Consider the following 23,301-nt stretch of genomic DNA (forward strand, 5'->3'; position numbering starts at 1 on the left):
GACTCGTTTTACTGTGGCTATTAATACATTTGTACCTGTTTCCTCCAGCATCTTCACAAGGTCCTTTGCTGTTGTTCTGGGATTGATTTGCACTTTTCTCACCAAAGTACATTAATCTCTAGGAGACAGAATCCTTCCTGAGCGGTATGATGGCTGCGTGGTCCCATGGTGTTTATAATGCGTACTATTGTTTGTACAGATGAACATGGTACCTTCAGGCGTTTGGAAATTGCTCACAAGGATGAACCAGACTTATGGAGGTCTACAATTGTTTTCTGAGGTCTTGGCTGATTTCTTTTGATTTTCCCATGATGTCAAGCAAAGAGGCACTGAGTTTGATCGTAGGTCTTGAAATACGTCCACAGGTACACCTCCAAATGACTCAAATTATGTTTTCCAAGCTGTTTAAAGGCACAGTCAATTTAGTGTATGTAAACCTCTGACCCACTGGAATTGTGATACAGGGAATTATAAGTTAAATAATCTGTCTGTAAACAATTGTTGGAAAAATTACTTCTGTCATGCCCAAAGTAGATGTCCTAACTGACTTGCCAAAACTATAGTTTGTTAACAAGAAATTTGTGGAGTGATTGAAAAACAAGTTTTAATGACTCCAACCAAAGTGTTTGTAAACTTCCGACCTAAACTGTATAACAAATATTTATTTATCTTCGCAGTTGGTCTAGGGTCCTTTTTTTCTCCAGAATTTCCGCCTGGCTGACATGCTCAAAGTAAACTGCCTGTTACTCAGGCCCAGAAGCCAGGATATGCATATAATTGGTACCATTGGATAGCAAACACTTTGAAGTTTGTAAAATGTATAAATAATCTATGAGAGTATAACACAATCAGAGAAAATCCAAAGAAAAACCTACCATAATGTTCTTGAGAACCCATGCTCTTACAATGGAAAGCTATGCAATTCCAGGTCCCAGATTGCAAATCCTATGGCTTCCACAAGATATCAACAGTCTTTGATCAAGGTTTCAGGCTTGATTTTTGAGTTTTGAGTTTTGGTACAGGGAGTCAGAGTTGGAAATCAGTCTGTGGGTGTGCGACGAAGAGGACGCACTTCTTTGAAATATTAGTATGAAATATTACAATTTAATTACATTTTAGGGTACCTGAGGATTAAGTAGAAACAGAGTTTTAACTTGTTTTAACAAAATTTAGAGGTATTATTTTTGGATTCCTTTGTCTGCATGTTGAACTCAAATCGATGGTGCCAACTAAACTGACTGTTAAGATATAAAGAAGGATTTTATCTAACAAATGCATGTTGTAGCTGGGACCCTTTAGATTGCAAATCAGAGGAAAATTTTCAAAAAGTAAGTGATTATTTAATCACTATTTGTGATTTTTATGAAGCCTGTTCCAATTTTTTATTTGAATTGCGCACCCTACAATTTCACAGGAATTTGTCGACAGGCCCTAAGAAGTTTTAATTCAGGTGATGGTAACTCATTATACAACTTCTTCCGTGGTGCCCCAAATTCCTAATGAGTAAATTGTAACATGGTTAATTTAATCGAGTAACAATTAAACATAATTAGTTGATAAGATACATAAGTCATCACATCACATCAATGCAAGTCACGTATTACACATATTATAAAACAATGCCATGAAATTCTAAGCAAGTCATGTTTGCTAAATGAACTAGTGTAGCCCATAACCATATGGAATAGTCAGATGAGGGCCTAATATAAGGACCACTCAGAGTATGCTATTCTGTTCTTCTGAAATAGACTACATTTTTCATCAATTCATATTACTTTAGACCTTTCTAAAAGTAAATCATGGATTTATTGTGGTGTAGGCTATATTACATTGATTTATTAGACATTTTAAAATGTAGATGTTCCAAAGGTCTGCATCAGTAGCTTGTAGGAAGCCAGGAGATGTTAAATGTGTTTACGTTAATTAACGGTCAATTACCGTGAGATCTGCAGTCATTTGCTTGACAATCACCTGCTGACCAAATTTCATGACCGCCACAGCCCTAGCTGCAACACCATAAAAACATATATTCAAAAAGTCAAGGGATGTGAGTACTTTCTAAAGGCACTGTAGATGGAAGAATTCTGAAACGACAGAGCCAGGAAAGAGATGCGCCCTGTCTATATGTGCAGAGAGGAAGAGAGATTGTGCAGATTGTTTGAGCTCTGCTTAGTTTGACAAGAAACATATCAGTACACTCAGTCTCTTCCCAGTCATCCACAGCTGGGCTGCAGCTCATTTTGTTTTACAGAGAGCTGCCTCATATTAGTGGGTTTCTCTCTCTCTAGGCCAACATCCCGGAGTCGCCTCTTCACTGTTGACGTTGAGACTGGTGTTTTGCGGGTACTATTTAATGAAGCTGCCAGTTGAGGACTTGTGAGGAGTCTGTTTCTCATACTAGACACTTTAAAGTACTTGTCCTCTTGCTCAGTTGTGCACCGGGGCCTCCCACTCTTTCTATTCTGGTTAGAGACAGTTTTACGCCTATCTGTGAAGGGTACACGATGTTCTACCAGATCTTCAGTTTCTTGGCAATTTCTCGCATGGAATAGCCTTCATTTCTCAGAACAAGAATAGACTGATGTTTCAGAAGAAAGTTATTTGTTTCTGGCCATTTTGAGCCTGTAATCAAACCCACAAATGCTAATGCTCCAGATACTCAACTAGTCTAAATAATGCTTTTATTAGCACAACAGTTTTCAGCTGTGCTAACATAATTGCGAAAGGGTTTCTAATGGTCAATTACCCTTTTAAAATGATCAACTTGGAATAACTAACACATTAGCTTAATGGGACCTATGTACGCCTATGTAGATATTCCATTAAAGAATATGCTGTTTCCAGCTACAATAGTCATTTACAACATTAACAATGTCTTCGCTGTATTTCTGATCAACTTGATGTTATTTTAATGGACAAAAAAAATGTGCTTTTCATTCAAAAACAAGGACATTTCTAAGTTGCCCCAAACTTTTGAACGGTATTGTATATGGAGAAAAGATAAGGGGTTAAGTACATGTAAAAAAAAATAACAATGTTTCCTGATCTTTCTTATGACACTCAGATTTAGGACAGACACTTAAGAACAAATGTTCTGTTGTTCCATGTTGTGAATCTGTTATTCAATGCATTTGTATTTGCTCATAGCAGTAAGGCCAAAAATAATTGGAGGGGTCTTTTAAAAATGTCATAACATGGATACCATTTAACTATCAGATTTAGAATTTTTGGACCCATTCAGGTGTATCATTGAAAAAAAAAATGATTTGATAAAATATTGAATTTGACCTTTACTACTATAGCCAATAATATCGCATTGAATAACGCATTCATAAATAGCAAAAAAGACAGTCAAAAAAACAAATAAGTAATAAGGTTTTGAAGTGTCTGTCCTTTTTGTAGGAGATATAAGAACGCTTAGGAAATAGTTTAGCTTTTATTGGACACACATTTAATCCCTTAGTTTTATTTCCACAAAACGACTTTCATACTTCCATTAATTTGTATGGGTTACCTTCGTACGAGTACCGTGAGGCTTGTGAGCAAAATGGAGAACACCATCCAAGTTCATGACACTACAAACATTTTTGTGAGAAGACTGATTTTCAGGATGCCTCATGGTCTGACATACACCGCTGTAGCTTGGCCGATGCGGAAGGCCGACATAGATGGATGCGACACAGCTCATGTAAAAAAAAAATATATCTCTAGCTTAAACTGATGGATTTCGATTGGGATTTGTTTATTATGTTGCTTAGATTGACACACGGGTGCGTCAATAGACTCTTAAGGATTATCCATCCCCTTTAGTCACATATTAAGACCATTCAATTGATTGAAGATGTCAATAAAAAACTAACATCTGAGACAAACTCCTCATCACGCATTTATTAGATATGTGTTGTCTTTCTTGTGACGGCAATCTCCTTCCTAAGCTCACATGGGCTGCTCCATTGAGATCATTATGACCCTTGCTTAGCCACTGAACATCATTATGTAAAAGTTTTATCATGATGCTCAGCAGACTACGGAACAAATGATGATGCAGACTAGATGTTGATTGGATAAATGTTATGATAGTCTTAACTGAGTCCATGGTGTTTTTTTTTTATCTCCCGGCTGAGTTAAAAGTAAACAATGCTTAATTTGTAAATCAGAAGGTGCCGGAACAAACAATGAGCACGAGAGGGGGGTGTCCTGGGGAGTTTCGAGGTAGCGAAATACATAAAAAAGTAATCTAATTTATTTAAAAAAGCATTGCATTTATATCATCGCATTTGCATAGTGGCATAGAGCAGTAAAATAGAGGCACTTACAGAAGTTGTACACATGGGGTACATTTTAGCATAATGTCCGGGAAAATGTTGGCCTTTTATAAAAGCATTTAATGCAATTCTATGTAATATTACATGACTGGAGACTTTAGAATAATCTTTGTTTGATACTGCATAAATGATTGAAATGGCAGGCTACTTTTACAAACCGAGAATCGAAGATCATAAAAAACTACCTTGTCTTGAATCCATCATTAGCCTAGGCCTAGTTGTGTGGAGACACATTATAGGCTACAATATGAGGAGGAAATTATAGTCCTAAAAATGCTTTTCAGTTTCACTGACTGGCGCAGACCACTCACTGGTAATGGCCGATGTACTCGTGCCAAAAGCCTATCTGTCTCTCTCTCTCTCTCTTTCTCTTTTGTAAAACAATATTTGGAAGTTGATCAAATATTTTGGTAGCCTACAGCATAGTCTAAATCTAAGACTAAATAAATGATTAATTAAGTACAACTCTTGAAGATGAAAGAGATGTGAGAGATACTGGTGCGCTTCTCACACAGCCACCACTGGTCTCAAACACATACTTTGTCTTACAAGACTTGAATTTCACATACTTTTCAATACATCAATGTAGCAGTAGAACAAGCATATCACAATCATTTGATTTGATAACAGAATATAAAAATAAATAAATCAATATAGGCTACAGCAGAACATATAGCATAGTATATACAGTTGAAGTTGGAAGTTTACATACCAATTTCTTGTTAACAAAGTATAGTTTTGGCAAGTCGGTTAGGACATCTACTTTGTGCATGACACAAGTCATTTTTCCAACAATTGTTTACAGACAGGTTATTTCACTTATAAATCACTGTATCACAATTCCAGTGGGTCAGAAGTTTACATACACTAAATTGACTGTGCCTTTAAACAGCGTGGAAAATTCCAGAAAATGATGTCATGGCTTTAGAAGCTTCTGATTAGGATAATTGACATCATTTGAGTCAATTGGAGGTGTACCAAGGCGTACCATCAAACTCAGTGCCTCTTTGCTTGACATCATAGGAAAATCAAAATAAATCAGCCAAGACCTCAGAAAAAAATGTAGAACTCCACAAGTCTGGTTCATCCATGGGAGCAATTTCCAAACGCCTGAAGGTACCACGTTCACCTGTACAAACAATAGTATGCAAGTATAAACATCATGGGACAACGCAGACGTCATACCGCTCAGGAAGGAGACGCGTTCTGTCTCCTAGAGATGAATGTACTTTGGTGCGAAAAGTGCAAAACAATCCCAGAACAACAGCAAAGGACCTTGTGAAGATGCTGGAGGAAACAGGTACAGAAGTATCTATATCCACAGTAAAGTCCTAAATCGAAATGACCTGAAAGGCCACTCAGCAAGGAAGAAGCCACTGCTCTCTGCCTCAAAAAGCTAGACAACGGCTTGCAACTGCACATGGGGACAAATATCGTACTTTTTAGAGAAATGTCCTCTGGTCTGATAGAACTGTTTGGTCATAATGACAATCGTTTAGTTTGGTGGAAAAATGGGGAGGGTTGCAAGCTAAAGAAGCCCATCCCAACCGTGAAGCATGGGGGTTGCAGAATCATGTTGCGGGGGTGCTTTGCTGCAGGAGGGACTGGTGCACTTCACAAAATAGATGGCGACATGAGGAAAGGAAAATTCTGTGGATATATTGAATGAACATCTGAAGACATCAGTCAGGAAGTTAAAGCTTGGTTGCAAATGGGTCTTCCAAATGGACAATGACCCCAAGCCTACTTCCAAAGTTGTGGCAAAATGGCTTAAGGACAACAAAGTAATGGTATAGGAGTGGCCATCGCAAAGCCCTGACCTCAATCCCATAGAAAATGTGTGGGCAGAACTGAAGAAGCATGTGCGAGCAAGGATCCTACAAACCTGACTCAATTACACCAGCTCTATCAGGAGGAATGGGCCAAAATTCATCCAACTTATTGTGGGATGCTTGAAGAAGGCTGTTCAAAACGTTTGACCCAAGTTAAACAATTTATAGGCAATGCTACCAAATACTAATTGAGTGTATGTAAACTTCTGACTCACTGGGCATGTGATGAAAGAAATAAAAGCTGAACTAAATTTCTCTCTCTACTATTTTTCTGACATTTCACATTTTTAAAATAAAGTGGTGATCTTAACTGACCTAAAACAGGGCATTTTTACGAGGATTAAATGTCAGGAATTGTGAAATACTGAGTTTAAATGTATTTGGCTAAGGTGTATGTAAACATCCGACTTCAACTGTAGGCCTCCTGCCTATTTGATAATATGAAGCACATATTCAGATTAACTTCACAGTACGGAACACGTTTGTAAAGGAAAAATATGTTCTTACCTTAGTTTTCCAAAATCTCCCACAACACAGCCGTTTCCTCGTGCGTGTTCTCCTCTCTATTTCTTGTTTTTGCTCCTGGTGTCTGTGACACATCTGCATCCTTCAGCAATCCATAACCTCACATAGGGGACTGGGTTGAATTTGGTCAGGGGCGGGCCAACAAGGTTCAGAAAGAATTGCCCTGAAATTGTGGAGGTATGCAGAGAGGCGCGGGTTGACGTGCAAATCAGATTCATTTGAGAAAATCCCTGCTGGCATTCTGCTCTGGAGAAGGGGATGGGTCTTACCTCCATCAACAGCTCTTTAAGTCCATCTGCGATGTCTCCTTTATCATTACCATTAGTGTCCCTGTACTGCCTGTAGGCCTGTATGACCTTGCGTGGACTGTCAATGCCAAACCGATTCTACCTCTGTTTCTCCATACAGGGCTTCTGCGTCCTCCGGACAGTATTTTGCGTAGAGCACCTACAGCTCCTCTATGAACTGGCTGTATCCTGTACTGTCCACTTCCCATCCTCCTTGAGAGAACATTCTGATTAAGGACTCTGTCGCTGGGTCTTCCACCGTTCAGTTTGACACATTGGAAAGAGTTTTCCTGAATCCCTCTTTGGCTGAGTTCTGTGCCGGCCTGGCTGCTCTGCCGGTGCACTGAACACCCTCACTTCCCTGGTGTCTGTCTTGCATACACTAATAATTGTGCAGTCTCTCTTCTGGAGCACAAGTGAAAATTCAGATAGTTCTTGAAGTGCATCACACAAGGCCTAGATTGTTAACAAACACATGTGAGGATATGCACATGGCAAGGGTAGTATAGCTCTGATGGGACACGCTGTCGCGGGAGGCATCCTCAGCTGCTGTGCTGAAACGCTTCTGAAGAGCAGGGTCATTTTTAACACAGACTCTACAGGGCTAAAACTGGAAGCCACCCATCTAGTGTCCAATATCCTGCAGATTTTGCACAGCTGAATGTCTAAACTCTCTGTGCACTCCCTCGGCTCCATTTGTTTTTTGTTGGATATGCTATAAAGCGCATGTAGCTTGTCCATAAATATACTAAAATGATTGAGCATCCATCTCTTTTACCACATCGCCTACTCCGAGCTCAAATTAAATCCTCCAGTTCCACAAGATCAACAAACATGTATTGCTGGTATGTCTATATCTGCCAGCTGAAGTCTGATGTATACAATCAAGGCATACCTTATTAAAACTAGTAGCCACCTCGAGCATTAGGCTGATTTGGGTAGAGAACTGTACTATTCTTTCAAATAGTTTCACTTAAGATACACTATGTTGCTGTATGTTGGAGCAAGCAACATTGGAAAGGAGAAGTCTATTTAACCCCTTGCTCAAAAGCGTGAGCGGGTCTGTGACGTTTAGCCTCCTTGTAAGCTGTTCTGAAGACTCTAGCCGTAGTGCCTGTGTTTTTGTTTTGAGCGTTAACTACAACTTGTGTTAATGTGTGTTCTTTAGCCTTGTCTACAATGCTTGATGTTGATTTTTCTTGACAAGCAAGGGGTTATACGTTTGCTTGGTCTTGAACTGAGCCTCTGTCCATATTGCACCTGCTCTGGGCACTTTGTCGGTGGATGCACTGGCCCCTGGACTGGCGGGATAAGAAGTGCTGCTAGCTAAAGCATCGCCATCAGGAGCAGTTTGCTTCTCACTCCACTCCTCTGACACTGACAGTTCCCTGCCTCATTTCAGGTTTGATTCACTATATTTCTCAGGATTTTTGTACTTGAAAAACTTAATCAAAGTTGATGGCCTTTTCTTATTATTTTTTAAATTTGGCTTTCCCTTAGTTCCAAATTCAGTAGGGAGACGACTAGCCTAAGCTATGTGAAGTGGTTACGTGGGGACCTCTTCACTAGCTGACCACTGCCAAGACCTGTCTCAAGATCAGTTACTTACCTTGCTGGCCTGCCCCATAAAATATGCAGTACATACTTTTTCCACATTTTCTTACATTACAGACTTACTGTAAAATGGATAAAAAAAATGTTTTTCTCATAAATCTACACACAATACCACATAATGACAAAGCGAAAACAGGTTAAGAAATATTTGCTAATTTACATTAAAAAAACAACTAAATACCATATTTACATAAGCATTCAGACCCTTTGCTATGTGACTCATATATGAGCTCAGGTGCATCCTGTTTCCATTGTTCATCCTTGAGATGTTTCTACAACTTGATTGGAGTCCACCTGAGGTAAATTATATTGATTGTACACAATTTGGAAAGGCACACGCCAGTGCATGTCAGAGCAAAAACCAAGCCAATAGGTCAATAGAATTGTCCGTAGAGCTCCGAGACAAGATTGTGTTGAGGTAGAGATCTAAGGAAGGGTACCAAAACACTTCTGCAGCATTGAAAGCCCCCAAGAACACAGTGGCTTCCATCATTCTTAAATGGAAGAAGTTTGAAACCACCAAGACTCTTCCTTGAGCTGGCTGCCCATCCAAACTGAGCAATCGGGGGAGAGGTCCTTAGTCAGGGAGGTGGCCAGAACCCGATGGCCACTCTGACAGAGCTCCAGAGTTCCTCTGTGGAGAAGGGAGAATGTTTCATGACAACCATCTCTGCAGCACTCCACCAATTAGGCCTTTTTGGTAGTGCCCAGACGGAAGCCACTCCTCAGTAAAATGCATGACACCCGCTTGGAGTTTGCAAAGAGGCGCCTAAAGACTCTCAGACCATGAGAAACAAGATTCTTCGGTCTGATGAAACCAAAAATGAACTCTTTAGCATGAATTCCAGGCATCACATCTGGAGGAAACCTGGCACCATCCCTACGCTGTATAATGGTGGTGGCAGCATCATGCTGAGGGGATGTTTTTCAGTGGCAGGGACTGGGAGACTAGTCATGATTCAGGGAAAGATTAACCAAACAAAGTACAGAGAGATCCTTGATGAAACCCTGCTCCGAGCACTCAGGAACTCAGACTGGGCAGAAGGACAACAACCCTGAGCACAGAGCCAAGACAATACAGGAGTGGCTTTGGTTCAAGTCTCTGTATGTCCTTGAGTGGCTCAGCCAGAGCCCGGACTTGAACCCAATCAAACATCTCTAGGGAGACCTGAAAATAGCTGTTTAGCAACGCTCCCCATTCAAACTGACAGAGCTTGAGAGAACAGAAAATAATAGGAGAAACTCCCCAAATACAGGTGTGACAAGATTGTAGCATCATACCCAAGAAGACTAGAGGCTGTAATCGCTGCCAAAGTTGCTACAACAAAGTACCGAGTTAAGGGTTTGAATACTTATGTAAATATGATATTTCAGGTTTTATTTTGTATAAATTGGCACAAAAATCTAAACAGTTTTTTTGCTTTGTCATTATGAGGAATTGTGTGTAGATTGATGATGTTTATTTTTTTTAAATCCATTTTTAGAATAAGGCTGTAATCTAACAAAATGTGGTAAAAGTCAAGGGGTCTAAAAATGTTCAGAATGTACTGTCGTGACATTGCTTTAGTTAATATGACGACTGTTGCTCATCGAATGATTAAAAGTTTCTAATTGCGTGATTAACTGAATCAAGCAATTATTAATTAATTCACCTGGGGCACCATGGGAAAAGTCATTTTTATTGAGTTTCTATTTCCCAAATTAACTCCAAGAATATCAGAATATTGATTTTACAACAGCCGCTAATTAACCAGTTTCCTCTACAATCTCGTTCTGAACGTCGTATAGTCCATGAATCTGCACGGACCCGGGTCTCACCAATGAGTTCGTGCCACACCAATCTTAGTTGAATATTTATTTACTAGAAAGCTAAAATTATGATAAAAAATACACATAGACAAACACATTATATGCTATTGATTATAACTTAGTATAACGGGCCAACACACTCTGGCGCGTGTTACCCAAAATGGGGATTTCAAAGAGAGAGAGAAAAAAGAAAGTACATGAGAGAAATATACATTTGGGTGAATTTGTCAGCTATGCTATTCTAACCCTAGTCTTGCCCCAAACTACCGCTCTTATGGGTCAGAATATAATGATGTAATTACGTACGTGGGGAAGGTCTCCAAGAATTCTCTGCGTGGACCGTTCAGGCTGCTCGATGACGCACTTCTCCGGCGCCTTTCTGGACGTCCTCACGATGTCAGTGTCCTATTGGCTTAGGAGTTTGTTCCCTCACCCTTGCTCTGGAAGGGGTCTTCTGAGGACAGACAGCTCTGTAGCTCAGAGCTCACAGCATAGGAATGAAACCGTTTAGATACCACGATTCGCTGGGATTGGATGGTAGGTGGTCTGGCTTGAATTCACCCACTTAGACACAGATACTCATCCGTAGCTTGGGTAGAAAAATATTTCTTTGTCTTCAAACTTGTGTTGTGTTCTGGGTTTGTTGACATTTTAGACCTCGGCTGCAGCTGGGGTCACTTAGTCTCCTCTGTAAATTCTTCACCCACAGGTTTTATACCATCGGGTCAAATGTGGGCGTGACCGCCTTTAGGGCAATTCTCTGGGCGTACGAAGTTAAGGGCAAGGTCAAGATTTTTACTCAAATCCAATTTTAGACAACTAACTTCACATTTCATCTTTACCAAACATTCTCTTTGATTTAGACATTTTCCATACAACGTACAATGTATAATATTCAAACATATACTAGGTAAACTGTTGATGTTACAATGTTTTCGTAATAAGGTCATCTATTAACCTTTAATAACAAAACAAAAATGACATACATTTTCATATTCCATCTATCGTCTGTAACGGCGTTCTTCGTTTGTAGAAAGAGAGTCGGACCGAAATGCAGTGTGGTGGTTACTCATGACTTTAATGAAGAAAGCGATACATGAAATAACTATTACAAAATACAAAACAACAAACGGAACGAGAATTCTAATTACAGCCTATCTGGTGAAACTACACAGAGACAGGAACAATCACCCACGAAATACAAAGCGAAACCCAGGCTACCTAAATATGGTTCCCAATCAGAGACAACGAGAATCACCTGACTCTGATTGAGAACCGCCTCAGGCAGCCAAGCCTATGCAACACCCCTACTCAGCCGTAATCCCAATAATTACAAAAACCCCAATACGAACCACAACATATAAACCCATGTCACACCCTGGCCTGACCAAACATATAACGAAAACACAAAATACAATGACCAAGGCGTGACATTGTCATGACCACCATTGTGGCTGACGGAAACCGTTGTTCCAAAGTCCCTTTATTTCATGTTTAATATTCTGAGGTTGGTTCCCCATATTAACAGGACAAAGGAATTTGTGCCTGAGATTTACCAGAGGCGTGAGGGGTCATAAAACGCCCACATCTTTCAGACCCCTAGATCTCTCCTCCTCTGTTGGGGTTGAGAGATAATCTGTAGGGTTGTGGTCTCCTGTGACCTGACCTGATCAGGACAGTCATGACAGTACTGTATATACAAATAAGAGAGCAGGTCTGAAATCACTTTGGAAGGATTAGGATGATTGCACAGAAGGATCACAAATAGGTGCACAAATAGGTGCTGGAAAATGTCATATCTGAGTGGTGTCGGATCCTGTTCCGCGGGCCACCAGTTGAATATTCCTGTCCTGGGAAATCTCACCGGCTTTATGATTCATCGATATGCTGTGTGACGGTGAGAATGTCACAATGCACGACGATTCATCAGAGAAGCTTTATTTTGTGACGGGATGGGACCAGAGTCAGAACATTATAATGTATATCTGAAAATACACATGGTTTTACTTCAGCAGAAGCAATGGCAAAAGATTAGAAGAAAAGCATAGATTGATATGCCAGATTTTGGTATGTTACATTTGATTTTAAAACAAAAATCATGGCTCGAATCTGACGTCCCTGTCAATGCTCCAAACTGGGCTATGGTAGAGGAAAATGCTGGTATTCCTCTCCCTCTCTCCCCTTTGCCAATAGGCAAGCCATACTGGGCCAAACGAGTCTCCCCGTAGACTCACTGGACTCTCCCTAGCCTCACCCGCAAGTAATTACATGCAGCCGGAGGAGAGAAAAGAAAGCATTTCATGTGATTTTACACTCTCAGTGCCGTGCTAACGGTATGTTTAATCCTCACAGCTGCAGCACAGCATGCTAGTATCAGCTCGACAGGCCTTCTCGACTACAGTATCAGCCACGATTTTATTCGCTACAGATTATCTCAAAATCCTTCTTCATCTAATTTGTCTGGGATTGAAATGTTTTTCCCTGATATGTAGCACCAGCTGGTTGCTGTGCCAAATGCCTGGTATATAAGGGTAGTAGATGGGGTAAAATGAGTCTGACGTGAGTACAATTTACAGAACTGAGAGAAAGAGAGGACTGGGGAAATGCACTATACCAATCAATGCAATTGATTTGATCAGGTTTGGAGACCAAGGTTGGTCACAAGGCATCTGTCCAATCACCTTTCATGGCTGATGGGGTGGAAGGTTCTCATTCATATTGTACTCAAACATTCCTCTTATCTGCTCCTGCACTTTATTCTCTTCAGTTCGGTGAGTTATAATGAACAATATCACGGTTATTTATTGGCAACCAAAGATGCAATTCTCTCTCTCTCTCTCTCTCTCTCTCTCTCTCTCTCTCTCTCTCTCTCTCTCTCTCGTTATACAGTGCATTTGTAAAGTATTCAGACCCCTTAACTTTTTCCACATTTTGTTACGTTACAGCCTTATTCTAAAATTGATTGATCTATATACAGTACACCACAATGCAAAATTAGCTTTTATACATTTTAGCAAATTCATAAAATAAAATAAACTGAAAAATCACATTTACATACAGTTGAAGTTGGAAGTTTACATACACTTAGGTTGGAGTCATTAAAACTTGTTTTCAACCACTTCATAAATTTATTGTTAAAATGTAGTTTTGGCAATTTGGTTGGGACATGTACTTTGTGCATGACAAAAGTCATTTTTCCAAAAAAACATTTACAGACAGATTATTTCACATATAATTAATTCACTGTATCACATTTCCAGTGGCTCAGAAGTTTACATACACTAAGTTGACTGTTCCTTTAAAGAGCTTGGAAGATTCCAGAAAATGATGTCATGGCTTTAGAAGCTTCTGCTGGGCTAATTGACAACATTTGAGTCAATTGGATGTGTACCTGTAGGGAAAATCAAAAGAAATCAGCGAAGGCTTCAGAAAATAATTGTAGACCACAAGTCTGGTTCATCCTTGGGAGCAATTTCCTAACACCTGACGGTACCACGTTCATCTGTACAAACAATAGTACTGAAGTATAAACACCATGGGACCACGCAGCCGTCATACCGATCAGGAAGGAGATGCGTTCTGTCTCCTAGACATGAACGTACTTTGGTGCGAAAATCAATCCCAGAACAACAGCAAAGGACCTTGTGAAGATGCTGGAGGAAACGGGCACAAAAGTATCTATATCCACAGTAAAACGAGTCCTATCTCGGCATATCCTGAAAGGCCGCTCAGCAAGGAAGAAGCCACAGCTCCAAAACCGCCATACAAAAAGCCAGACTACGGTTTGCAACTGCACATGGGGTCTTTTTGGTCCTCTAGTCTGATGAAACAAAAATAGAACCGTTTGGCCATAATCACCATTGTTATGTTTGGAGGAAAAAGGGGGATGCTTGCAAGCCGAAGAACACCATCCCAACCGTGAAGCATGGGAGTGGCAGCATCATGTTGTGGGGGTGCTTTGCTGCTGACTGGTGTACTTCACAAAATAGATTGCATCATTAGGAAGAAAATGATGTGGATATATTGAAGCAACAAAGTCAAGATATTGTAGTGGCCATCACAAAGCCCTGACCTAAATCCTATAGAAAATGTGTAGGCAGGACTGAAGAAGCGTGCGCGAGCAAGGTGACCTACAAACCTGACTCAGTTTCACCAGCTCTGTCAGAAGGATTGGGCCAAAATTCACCCAACCTATTGTTGGAGGCTTGTGGAAGGCTATCTGAAATGTTTGACCAAAGTTAAACAATCTAAAGGCAATGCTACCAAATACTAATTGAGTGGATGTACATTTCTGACCCACTGGGAATGTGGATTAAATGTCAGGAATTGTGAGTTTAAATGTATTTGACTAAGGTGTTTGTAAACTTTCGACTTCAACTGTAAGTATTCAGGCCCTTTACTAAGTGCTTTGTTGAAGCACCTTTGGCATTGATTACAGCCTCAAGCATTTTTGGGTATGATGCTACAAGCTTGACACACCTGTATTTGGGATGTTTCTCCAATTATTTTCTGTAGATCCTCTCATGCTCTGTCAGGTTGGATGGCGGGGAGCGTTGCTGCACAGCTATTTTCAGGTCTCTTCAGAGTTGTTTAATCTGGTTCAGGTCCGGGCCACTCGAGGACATTCAGAGACTTGTCCCGAAGCCACTCCTACATTGTCGTGGCTGTGTGCTCAGGGTTGTTGTCCTGTTGGAAGATGAACCTTTGACCCAGTCTGAAGCCCTGAGCACTCTGGGGCAGGTTTTCATCAAGAATCTCTGTACTTTTCTCCGTTCATCTTTCCCCCGTTCCTAACTAGTCTCCCAGTCCCTGAAAAACATCCCCTCAGCATGATGCTGCCACCACCATGCTTCACCGTAGGGATGGTGCCAGCTGTCCTCCAGATATGATGCCTGACATTCAGGCCAAAGAGTTCAATCTTGGTTTCATCAGACAAGAGAATCTTGTTTCTCATGGTCTGAGAGACTTTAGGTGCCTTTTTGAAAACTCCAAGCGGGCTGTCATGTGCCTTTTACTGAGGAGTGGCTTCTGTCTGGCCACTCTACCATAAATATTCTCCCTTCTCCACAGAGGAACTCTGGAGCTCTGTCAGAATGACCATGGGGTTTTTGGTCACCTCCCTGACCAAGGCCCTTCTCCCCCAATAGCTCAGTTTGGCCGGGCACCCAGCTCTAGGAAGAGTCTTGGTGGTTCCAAACTTCTTCCATTTAAAAATTATGGATGCCACTGTGTTCTTGGGTGCCTTTAATGCTGCATAATTTTTTTGGCACCCTTCCCCAGATCTATGCCTCGACACAAGCTTGTCTCGGCGCTCTAGCAACAATTCCTTCGACCTCTCGGCTTGGTTTTTGCTCGGACGTGCACTGTCAACTGTGGTACCTTATATAGGGGGTCGGCAGCGTAGCCTAGTGGTTAGAGCGTTGGACTAGTAACCGGAAGGTTGCGAGTTCAAACCCCCGAGCTGACAAGGTACAAATCTGTCGTTCTGCCCCTGAACAGGCAGTTAACGCACTGTTCCCAGGCCATCATTGAAAATAAGAATGTGTTCTTAACTGACTTGCCTGGTTAAATAAAGGTAAAATAGACAGATGTGTGCCTTTCCAAATCATGTCCAATCAATATAATTTACCACAGGTGGACTCCAATCAATTTGTAGAGACATCTCAAGGATGATCAATGGAAACAGGACGCACCTCAGCTCAATAACAAGTCTCAGTCAGCAAACTGTATTTGTTATAGACAGAGTCATGGTTGTTGACTTCATTCAATATCAGTCCTGTGGCCTTCACCAAATTAGTTCCTAGTTAGCTATGATCGTTATAATCGAACCGTTACATATAGCATAAGGCCTAAATACTCATGGTTGAAATGGCACATCAGGCCTGCAAGTTAGGTTGCACATTTCCACAAACTTTCCCTCTTTTATTTCGGTAGTAATCTTCCAACCTGGCAATTTTACAACCCTGACTGTAAATCATATAATGCTGGCTTGCTAAGTGAAGTGTATTTCCTACAGGACTCTAGCCGGGATGAAGCTAGCCAACAGCTTACATTTACATTCACCTTCATCCTGCCTTCATAATGACTGCCTGGGTTATTAGGAAAAGTGAGAAGAAATTTCCTAAACCATTCAACCTGGAACAACCATTTCAGTGACGTGTGCAAAAATGCAATGATTGGATTAGTCTAGTTTTTTTTTGTTACCTTTGTGTAGCATAACATTTAATTACTCAATCACTCAATGTACCTGCAAAAACACAGATAATTCAAGAAAATCTACCTGCAGTAAAAGCATGCTGGGAAATTTTTTTAATTTGCAATCATATCTTTAAATAAACATTTTGGTGTGACTTCTCATTTAGTTTTGAGGTAGTACCACAGTAATAATTATTTTCTTTGACTTTCATTACAATTTACTATAATTATTTCAATAAAAATGCCTTGGGATTTGCAGTGCATTCATGTAACTTTTGGATTACCCAAACTCAATAACGTAATTTGATTACTTTCCATTACTTTTCGATTACTGTCCCTTAAAGGTGCAGTATACAGAAATAGCTCTGTCATTTCCTGGTTGCAAAAATTGCAACAGTTCGGTTAATTTCAGTTTATGTGACAAAGCAAGCAGTGCATAGTGTAGAGAACCATTGTACCATCTAAACCACTGTGACACATATTTTCAATAACTATAGCATTTTCAGCTGTTTGCAGCTGGTATACAAAGGATGCAAAAACGAGGCTTAAAGGTGCCGAAAGGTCATTCTTAATCTCATGTGAAATAATCTTTTGAATTACTAAAATATCACGTGATATTTTTGGGGGATAGAAATGCCAAAAACTGGAGTAAAAGTACTCTCTCTCATGGCTAACTACCAGGAAGTTTGAAAAGACAGGCTGAGTTGGCCGGGGAGCTTAAATTTATATTCTTTAGAAATATTTAACTTTCACACATTAACAAGTCCAATACAGCAAATGAAAGATAAACATCTTGTTAATCTACCCATCGTGTCCAATTTTTTAAATGTTTTACAGCGAAAACACAAGATATATTTATGTTAGACCACCACCAAATCCCCCAAAAAACACAGCCATTTTTCCCAGCCACAGATAGAGTCACAAAAGCAGAATTCGAGATTAAATTAATCACTAACCTTTGATAATCTTCATCAGATGACACTCATATGACATCATGTTACACAATACATTTATGTTTTGTTTGATAATATGCATATTTATATCCACAAATCTCGGTTTACATTGACGCCATGTTCAGAAATGCCTGAATGAGTAATTACAGAGAGCTACGCCAGATAACAGAAATACTCATCATAAACTTTGACGAAAGATACATGTTTTACACATAATTAAAGATACACTGGTTCTTAATGCAACCGTGTGTCAGATTTGTTTTTTTAAACGTTATGAAAAAAGCCTACCATGCAATAATCTGAGACGGCGCTAAGACGTAAATATATTTCTCTGCCTTGTTGGAGTCAACAGAAATACGAAATTCCATCATAAATATTCCTTTACCTTTGATGATCTTTCATCAGAATGCAGTGCAAGGAGTCCTAGTTCCACAATGCATTGTTGTTTTGTTCCATAATGTCCATTACTAGTGTCCAATTAGCTGCATTTGCTGCCACTTTCAGCTCACGTGCCCAAAAGCTGACGCTGGTCCAAGCGAACTTGGACGAAAACTTCAAAAATATATATTCCAGCTCGAATAAACTGGTCAAACTAAGTAGAGAATCAATCTTCAGGATGTTATTTTCATATATATCCAATATCTTTCCAACCGGAACATACATTTTCATCTGCAGCCAAATGGAACGATGGTGATATCAACAGACAATTGCGCAACAGGGAAATTGCATTCTGGCCGGACAGTGACTCATTCCCCTCCCATTCGGTCAAAGTTCACACCAGAGGCTCCATTCCACGTGCTACTGAATGAGGACATCTAGTGGAAGGCGTAGGAAGTGCTAACAGATCCATATCTTGTTTGGAAGTGAAGAGGTGATGACTTAAAATTAGACCTGCATTCAGAATTTCACTTCCTGTTTGGAAGATTGCCTGCCCTATGAGTTCTGTTATACTCACAGACATAATGCAAACAGTTTTAGAAACTTCAGAGTGTTTTCTATCAAATAGTAATAATAATATGCATATATTAGCAATCTAGGACAGAGTAGGATGCAGTTCACTATGGGCACGCAATTCATCAAAAGTGAAAATACTGCCCCCTATCCCCAACAAGTTAAATTGAAATAATATTATATGATGTATGTTCACAAACATATTGAAGGACATTTGTCATTTGCTCATTTGAGCAATAATGACATTTACTCTCACAGGTGGCCAAAAATAACTATCTGAAAGCCACGCCCCCAATAACCAGATTACCCAAACATGGGTTAATTTAACATGGGTTAATGCTGGGTTGATGTAATTCTTCAGTCTTTTCACACATTAAATATTTGAATATAAATGTCTTAACATTACGATTGAAATATTATAACAGTGTCAACTGTGCCAACTCTGGGATATGCATAGACAGTTGATGACAGCCTAATTAAACAACAACCTAATTAAAGCTACAAAACTATCAGTGCTCAACCTTAACCACGTGATGACAATGCAACAAAATAGATTAAATGCTAATGGACTTTTTAGAAATATGTGTTTGTGTGTTGAGCGGGTTATATGTGTAAACATGGGTGTACAGCATGTGTTAATTTGTATGTGTGTGTATTGGTGTGTGCAATAATACAGTATGTAGGGCTACCTATGCATGTGTTTTTGCATATTTCTGTCTCCTGAAAAAAAGCAATGAAAGTCAACCAATCCCAATCAAATAAAGTTAGAATTAAATAAACACTCATCCAGCCATGATGGCATCATAATCACTGCCCAACAGTAGGTCTAGTCTTACTGTAACCTACTGCAGCAACAGAGCAGACAGGCATAATATCTCACGGATGTTAAAGAGAAATACAAACTACAATCTCAGTATATACAATTCGTATGGACACATAACTGTTTTCAGTTAAGGGTTCCTCTCAGAGCACATTCATGTCTCATCTATTATTCAAAAGACTAGGCCTCAATACTGCCCCCTTTGGAGGAAGTGCGTGCCCATAGTAAACTAAAACCGTTTAAATGATGTCTGTATGTAAAGCAGAACTCTCAGGGCAGCCTTTCTCCCAAACTCTCTCTTGTCAAGAGAAAAGTTGGGTCAACTTTGACGTCATCGCCCCCACCCTTCCCAGGCAGCTACCGATCTGAGAAAAGTATGTATGTGTTCAGCGCGATGCCTGCTTTCAAATGGCGCGTTCATTGTGAGAATCCCGCGAGCCCTCGTCGTTTGGCGGGCGAAAATGTCCGTGTCACTCTCAAATACATGCACTCTATTGCGCGTGGCCGATTTGGGGCACGTTCTTTTCCAAGTAACAGCAATTGAAGGCGGTTTGTCTGTTCGCGCTGATCATTGTTTTACATGTTAAAAACATCATAAAGCTCGATTCTGCACATAGTTTGACCAGTTTAGTCGAAATATAATATGTAAATTTGAAGTTTTGATGCGCAAGAGTGCGGGACCAGAAGTCATTTTGGGTGCATTTCAGCTGAAGCTGTTAGCATATGCTAATACAGAGACACACAACGTGAAACCAAACGATGTATTGGGTAAGTATGACTCCTTCTACGTCTTCTGATCGAAGAACATCAAAGGTAAGGGAATATTTATGTGGTTATTTTGGGTTTCTGTGGACTCCAAACGTAGAGGAGACATACTGCTAATATCTGGGCGCCGTCTCATTGTAAAGCCAGTGAACGAATTCTGTAACGTTAAAAATAAATGTAATACAGCGGTTGCATTAAGAAGAAGTGTATCTTTGTAACTATATGTAGAACATGTATATTTAGTCATGTTTATTGCTTGTTATCTGACGTTATCTGTCGGAGCTATCATCATTTCTCCGGACATTTGAGTAGCATTTTTTGAAATGTCGTCATTGTAAACAGAGATTTATGGATATAAATGGCATATTATTGAAAAAAAAATGTATTGTGTAACATGTACTATTACTGTCATCTGATGAAGATTTTCAAAAGGTTAGTGAATGATTTATTTTTTAATCCTGCTTTTATAATTTTATATTTTCTGGGACAAAATGGCTGCCTCTCGTCTTTTGTTTCGGTGGTGGTCTAATATAAATATGTGCTATGTTTTCGCCGTAAAACATTTTAGAAATCTGACTTGCTGGGTAGATGAACAAGGTGTTTATCTTTCATTTGAGCTATTGGACTTGTTAATGTGTGGAGGTTAAATATTTCTAAGAATATTTTTTTGCATTTTGCGTTATGGTAATGAGCTTGAGCCGTAGTCACGATACCGGATCCGGGATGGGTCGCCGCAAGAAGTTAAGAAAGGAGAGAAGCCTCATCTGTTATTCTGACACTGTCAGTGTTTAACGAGCCCCATCAACCACTATCAGAGGAACGCAGTAGAGGCAAGGCCCTCAGAAACCCTGATGCTGTTACACACTACTGAAACACCTAGACTACTGCATCAGCCTCAGAGCAGAGTAGAAGCAAGGCTCCCTGGTGCGAGCACACCCTTTATATAAACTTCAGTCTCTTAGCCTGGTAGAGCTCCGAGAGGCAGATGAGTAGCTGCAGATATAGAATCTTAATTTGCCCAGTTTGTCTCAGCAGGAAAATATTCCTGCAGTAACAGGAAATGTGAAATATTATGTGGATTATAATTAATTAATGGAATTTTTTTCAGGGGATGATACATTTATATTTTCAGCAAATCAAGTCTGACATTTTAAAGAGGAACTTACACACTTTAGAAGCCTTTTTAACCTCCAATACACTACACGTTTGTATTTTATGCTGTGCAGAACATTTTCTGCTAGAACAGGGTGATCAAAATAAGATTCTACATCTGTTGCTAGCCTACTCCATATGCTGCAGATTGGAGCTCAAAGCGGAAGCAACGCCCTGAGCAGCTTTGCCTGACACTATTGTACCTGCTATCAAAACTCCCATCCACATACACCAAGTGTACAAATCATTAGGAACACCTTCCTATTATTGAGTTGCACCATTTTAACCCTAAGAACAGCCTCAATTTGTTAGGGCATGGAATACAAGGTGTTGAAAGTTTTCCACTGGGATGCTGGCCCATGTTGACTCCACTACTTCCCACAGTTGTGTCAAGTTGGCTGGATGTCCATTGTGTGGTGGACCATTCTTGATACACACAGGAAACTGTTGAGCAAGAAAAACCCAGCAGCGTTGCAGTTCTTGACACACTCAAATCGATTCGCCTGGAATCTACTACAAAACATGCTCAAAGGCACTTAAATGTTTTGTTTTGCATACCCTCTGAATGGCACACATACACAATCCATGTCTCCATGTCACAATCCATGTCTCCATGTCACAATCCATGTCTCAACGGTTTAACAATCATTATTTAACCTGTCTCCTCCCCTTCATCTACGCTGATTGAAGTGGATTTAATAGGTGAAATCAATAATGGAGCATAGCTTTCACCGGGATTCACCTGGTCCGTATGTCATGTCATGTTTTGTACTAAACACTCAGTGTATATGTAGCTAGCCCACTCACGTTGCTATAGAAAACCACAGCCTACTGTAGTCATGACAGTTAGAGCTCTCGCTGGCAGCTCGCTAAGCCTACAGCTACATCCACTGTAGATTTGGGGAACATTGCTGTAGTGGAGATGTCCATTTTTGCAATTTGTAGAAATTCTGTGGTAATTCCGATATGTTCGAGGATCGCTGTCAATTGGGATGGCAGGTAGCCTAGTGGTTAGAGTGTTGGGCCAGTAACCGAACGGTTGCTAGATAAAATCCCTGAGTTGACAAGGTAGAAAGTGGTCGTTGAACAAGGCAGATAACCCAGTATCTCTAGGCCGTCATTGTAAGTAAGAATATGTACTTAAGTGACTTGCCTAGTTGAATAAATAAAAAAATTGGTGAGTCGACTCTGTTGGTGAAGGCACTTAAAATTATGCTTGTCTCGCATGCCCATGGGGATGTACTCCATTCTCTTTTACTGTTCATACTGTGTATCTACCCCTCTCTGATGCATACAGGATAAAACAAAAATGTAAGCAGCCACCAGTAGTTTTTTCATAAGGTGTTACATTTTTGGAGAGGATTCCTCTCATAAAGGAGTGTTGAAGGATCGCAGATGGGGCGATTGAAAATGTGATTGAGGAATGATTGAATGGGTCTAGTAATGATGAGGAGAAAGCCTTTACTCTTGAGGAGAGGATGTTGGTTGGTTTCCCCCCAGCTCACAGCACCCCTCTGGTAATTCACTGTCTACAGCAGTGTTTAAGTCTTCTGAGTACCTGAGCTTGGTAATTAGTCATCCATTTTGTGTGTGATGTATGGAGAGGAGCCAGGAAGCAGGAGGCAGATGTATCAGTGAACACCATGTTACTCTTTACAAGGTGGGCCTGTGAATAAAACAAACTCCAGTTGCATCCTGCTGTATCATAACCCTGTTGTCTGTTACTAATGACTGTTAGGAACACCAGTTATTACCTCACTAACAGTATTGCTTTGCTAACAGTTTAGATGATATCATGGCCATCACAAGTCTTTCCCTGGTTACGCCCTTTGCCTACAGATTTTTAAAAAACTGGTTATTACATACCACATATCACGAGTGGAAAGCCATACCCTCTACTCGTAGACAATAACGGGGAGCAGGGGTTGGGTGGCGGTCCACCTGTTGCCGATACCTGGAGGGGTCTTGAGAAGTGCAGACCGGGCTCTCTTCCAGGTACGACGACAGGGGCGGACGAACATCTGGCCGAAGGGTATGCTGAATTCTTCCTCTTGCTCAGGAAGGAGCGGGAGC

General features: G+C 40.3%; 1 protein-coding gene across 2 annotated transcripts in view; it reads left to right on the forward strand.

Moving 5' to 3' along the window:
* Positions 1-23,301, forward strand: part of LOC118385408 (fibrinogen C domain-containing protein 1) — a 250,845-nt gene that overhangs the window by 167,063 nt on the left and 60,481 nt on the right. The gene's annotated exons all lie outside the window — the stretch shown is intronic.

The sequence above is a fragment of the Oncorhynchus keta genome, chromosome 6, assembly GCF_023373465.1.
Source record: "Oncorhynchus keta strain PuntledgeMale-10-30-2019 chromosome 6, Oket_V2, whole genome shotgun sequence".
Lineage (NCBI taxonomy): Eukaryota > Metazoa > Chordata > Actinopteri > Salmoniformes > Salmonidae > Oncorhynchus > Oncorhynchus keta.